This window comes from Arachis ipaensis, chromosome B07 (genome assembly GCF_000816755.2).
Source record: "Arachis ipaensis cultivar K30076 chromosome B07, Araip1.1, whole genome shotgun sequence".
NCBI lineage: Eukaryota > Viridiplantae > Streptophyta > Magnoliopsida > Fabales > Fabaceae > Arachis > Arachis ipaensis.
In genome coordinates, this window is record NC_029791.2 from 30,464,533 (window position 1) to 30,469,872 (window position 5,340).

The window sequence follows — 5,340 nt, forward strand, 5'->3', positions numbered from 1 at the left end:
CCTACAGCAATTTTCCGTTCCCAAGAGTCCTACGAGTAGAAAGCAGAGGCTGTCTCAATAGAGCTGCTAATAATTATATGCACATTTATTTGAATGGAAAATCGTATTCGGGAAATCGTGAACTCGTGACCGGATAAATGTCGGGAATGTAGGTGCTAACCGACACATGAGCTCATGGCCTGCACTACGACTAGACATTCATCATATGCATCTATGTGACATTGTTTGGGTGTGTATATTGTAATTAGTTTGCCTAAGTGAATAATTCTGTTTAATTGCTAATTACTATACTTGATGTAATTACTCTTGATTGTGTTTGAACCTCATTACCTGTGCTTGTAACTGATTGTTTGGATTGTGGTGATTGGATGTTGATTGAGTTGTTTAGGCCTGAGGTCGTGACTGGTATGTTTGAGGTCTAGTTCTGTATAAAGTATCTGACTGGTTCAGCATAGATTTAATGAACCTATGCTTGGAGCATGATGATCATTTATACCGCATAGGTAACTTCTTTTATGTTGTGGTCTAGTAAAGTATGAAAAAATCAAACTGGTTCAGCATAGACTTAATGAACCTATGCTTGGAACAGGTTGGTCATTCATACAGTCTAGGAAACTTTTAAGAGTTTTATAAAGAAAATATGGTTCTAGGATTTTGAATAATTAACTAATGCTTTTAAACAAGGTTAATTTTCTTTTAGATGTCTCCGAATGAAATTAACTATTTACGGTTTATTCTTTACTTTCACGGCATTCTCGACCTCTACTGAGAACATGTGGTTTGGTTCTCACCCCCAAATTTTTAACCCTTTTAGCGACACTGGTTTGAAGACGCAATTTGAAGCTGTGAGCGATTAGTAGGTTTTCTTTATGGTTTTAATTGCTTTCATAGAGTCCCCTCGCTCTTGTCGTTTGAGGTTTTATTTTAACAGAGGGGTAAGTGTTGTATTTGGGTTTATATGACTTCTTATGTATAAGAATTACTATTAATAATACTATGTGATTGTTATTATTATTTGTAAATATTTGAATTATGACTTTAATGAATAAAAAACAAAATTTTCTGGCATTTTCTTAAAACTGAAACGTGAAATCGATACAAAGGCTCAGTAATTAAGTAGTTATTATTAGAAAAGTTCACGTAACGTTCTTTCTAGTAGAAATACCCTGACTTAAGCAAGGTATTTTGCTAGAAGGGATGTTACAATATGGTATCAGAGCAGTCTTTCCTGTAGAGCCTTGGGAACGGATTGACTATGCTTCATTGCATACTCTGAGTGTCTGTCATGCCTTAAGACTTGTCTTGGTGACGAGAGTTTTTGTTTTATATACATGACTGTCTGATGATTAACGTTATTAGTTTACCTTTGCATACCTCATGGTATCAAGTTTGGCCAACTTAATACTAATGATTTATGTATATGGAACACTAATGGATTATCATAGACGAAATAGAAATGATAGGTTAATGCGAATTACGAGGTTTTGGGGACGTTAGAAACTAAATTCTAGAGATTAGTTCCATTTCGACGTATGCTCTTTATTCACGCTTAGCGTTATCTCTTTTTCTACTATTTGTATTGGAATTTCTAGTTTCTGATCTCTTTCTTGCTAACCTTGTATTATTATTCGTGCATGTCCTTGCTTGACTCTGTATCTGGCTGTTGTTTGAATCTTTTGAAACATTTATCCTTACCTTACAAACTCTATGCTCCTTGCTCTGAATTCGGAATTATTTCGGTGCAGCATACTATTTCTTGAAATTTCCTTCTTAAGTACTTGTTTCAGATTCTCTTCGAGAAAAAATTCAATTTAAATCTTTTCTTACTTGACTGTATCCACAACCCTTGCTTAAATTTTGATGGGATTGTTTTTAATTCAGCCTAGACTTTCTTACATAAACTCTGAAACTTCTTTATATAGTTTAATTTTGTTTAGTTGTGATATACCACTTTTCTTTTATTGATTTATAGAAATTTTTATTTTAGAATTTATTCTTTGAATAGAAGCTGATTTTCTTCCAACTTTATTATAATTTTATAGCTATTCTTACCTAATTATGTACTTAAGTATCCTCCAAGATTTTTAAAGAAAATGTTTTGCCTTTAACCTCAAACAAGCTTTAATTTACAAACCCTGCATGATTTGTTTTGATTTAAAAATTAAATCGATATAACATATTATTTATACTAAGTTTAGTACATTGAAAAATATTAGATTTATATATATTCTTTTGAAAAAGATAAACTAATTCCCTCTATTTCAAATTGAAGTTGTTCAAAATTTTGTACTATTTTCCCTAATGATGTTCATATTGAAACTATTCGATTCAAAATTTCTTCCTAAGCTTTAAATTAACTCCCTTTATGCTCCATTTCATTGCTTATATATATATATCCTTGTTTGTTGACGATCTCACGTATTCCTTCAAAATCTTGCGAAATACTATCTTGTGCAATTGCAAACTTGAGTATTCTTCCAATTTCTCGCATAAACCTTTCGTGCCGTTTGTCTTTCTCTTCTCATGTTTCGTATTCCTTATATGCGCTAGTTCCTAGGGACACGATTTGTGCGTACGGAAAGTGAATCTGGTTAGTCTACGAAGTTATAAGGAGTTATGGAGTTTTGAGGCGACGAGAGGAAGTGATCATGCTTTGTTAAAAGTTGTGAACGAATATTGTGTCTATTTGATTTTGGATTTTAAAATTTTTCTTGTGTTAAGTTATTTTATCAACTCTTGCATTACTTAGTATATTTTCTTCTATGTTTATGTGATACGATTTTCTTTGAACCTTTTTTTTTTGGTGTCTTTTTCTTTGAACCTTTAAAATATTCAAAAGGGGATGTGAATATAAATCTTTTCTTCATTTTATATCAATTTTCGAGGGTGAAAATTTTTGTAAGTTGGATAGAATGTAACATCCCGCATTTTTGGAAACCTAAATATGAATAAATTGTGAATTTATCTTATTAAGTTTAAACTTTATAATTTTAGAAATTATTTTATTAGAAATAATTAAATAGATTCGGAGATAAATTTATTTTGAACCAATTAATATTCTTAGGTAATTTTATTTTAATGGATTGCTATACTTGATGTAATTGCTCTTGATTGTGTTTGAACCTCATTACCTGTGTTTGTAACTGATTGTTTGGATTGTGGTGATTGGATGTTGATTGAGTTGTTTGGGCCTGAGGCCGTGACTGGTACGTTTGAGGTCTAGTTCTGTATAAAATATTTGACTAGTTCAGCATAGATTTAATGAACCTTTGCTTGGAGCAGGATGATCATTTATGTTGTGGTCTAGTAAAGTATAAAAAAATCAAACTGGTTCAGCATAGACTTAATGAACCTATGCTTGGAACAGGTTGGTCATTCATACAGTCTAGGAAACTTTTAAGAGTTTTATAAAGAAAATATGGTTCTAGGATTTTGAATAATTAACTAATGCTTTTAAAGGAGGTTAATTGTCTTTTAGATGTCTCCGAATGAAATTAACTATTTACGCTTTATTCTTTACTTTCACGGCATTCTCGACCTCTACTAACATGTGGTTTGGTTCTCACCCCCAAATTTTCTACCCTTTTAGTGACACAGGTTTGAAGATGCAATTTGAAGCTGCAAGCGATTAGTAGGTTTTCTTTATGGTTTTAATTGCTTTCATAGAGTCCCTTCGCTCTTGTCGTTTGAGGTTTTATTTTAACAGAGGGGTAGGTGTTGTATTTGGGTTTATATGACTTCTTATGTATAAGAATTACTATTAATAATACTATGTGATTGTTATTATTATTTGTAAATGTTTGAATTATGACTTTAATGAATAAAAAACAAAATTTTCTGGCATTTTCTTAAAACTGAAACGCGAAATCGATACAAAGGCTCAGTAATTAAGTAGTTATTATTAGAAAAGGTCACATAACGTTCTTTCTAGTAGAAATACCCTGACTTAAGCAAGGTATTTTGCTGGAAGGGATGTTACATATACTAATCATGCTGCTCTAAAATATCTCCTCACAAAGCAGGATTCAAAACCCAGACTTATAAGATGGTTGTTGCTTCTGCAAGAGTTTGATATAGAAATAAGAGACAGAAAAGGGACAGAGATTCATACCCAAAGAGTACAGTAAGTAGCAAACGAAAAAATTAATCACTGATGCAAAGTACTACTTGTGGGATGAACCATATCTCTTTAAGAGGTGTGCAGACGGAATGATCCGTAGATGTGTGCCTAGAGAAGAGGCACAGAAGATCCTATGGCATTGCCATGGATCACAATATGGAGGATATTTCGGAGGTGAGCGAATAACCACAAAGGTTCTCCAATGCGGCTTCTACTGGCCCACTCTTTATAGAGACTCCCGAGAGTTTGTACGTAACTATGACAGTTGCCAGAGAGCTGGTAATCTGCCTCACGGTTATGCCATGCCTCAGCAAGGGATCTTAGAGATTGAGTTGTTTGATGTATGGGGTATTGACTTCATGGGCCTTTCCCACCATCATACTCAAACACTTATATTCTGGTGGCAGTAGACTATGTATCTAAATGGGTAGAGGCAATTGCAACACCCACTAATGATACTAAGACAGTGATGAAGTTCCTCCAAAAGAATATCTTCAGCAGTTTCGGTGTCCCTAGGATACTAATCAGCGATGGAGGCACTCATTTCTGCAATAAACAACTTGACTCTGCTCTGGTCCGATATGGAATCAACCATAAAGTAGAAACTCCATATCATCCACAGACAAATGGGCAGGCTGAAGTCTCAAATAGAGAACTAAAGTGGATCCTGGAGCGGACTGTAAATGCCCGTAGAAAGGATTGGGCAAGAGGTCTAGATGATGCTCTGTGGGCATACAGAACAGCATTCAAGACTCCTATAGGGAACTCTCTATACCAGCTTGTGTATGGAAAAGCCTGTCATCTGCTAGTGGAACTGGAACACAAGGCCTACTGGGCAACCAACAAATCCATATGCGCTGTCACCGCACGGCTAATCATCTGTCAGTTCCCACTAGCGTTGGAATAGGACCATTGTCCTTTTGCACACTGTCACTTGCGCCCCATATTCGCAGGTTTGAAGCTCTTTACAGTCATCCTTTTCTAGATCCTACTCGGAATACCACAGACAAGGTTTAGACTTTCCAGATTCCAGGAATGATGCCAATTGGTTCTAGCCTATACCACGAAGGTTCTAACCTTTGGACTCGGTCCGTGGATCAGAAACCAAAGAGATACGCATTCAAGTTGTCCCCCAATGACTATGTTGAGCTCAAATAGAACAGAATGGTTGTCAGGCATGCGTTCATAGATTTGAGAATAATGATGAGTGTCATGGATCA

General features: G+C 34.8%; 1 long non-coding RNA gene across 1 annotated transcript in view; it reads left to right on the forward strand.

The window, feature by feature from the left end:
• The window catches only part of LOC107609595, a 6,791-nt gene extending 2,980 nt beyond the window's left edge, over nt 1–3,811 (forward strand). The window contains exon 2 of the long non-coding RNA XR_001613204.2: nt 3,590–3,811. This is a non-coding gene — a long non-coding RNA (uncharacterized LOC107609595). The remainder of the gene's footprint in view (nt 1–3,589) is intronic.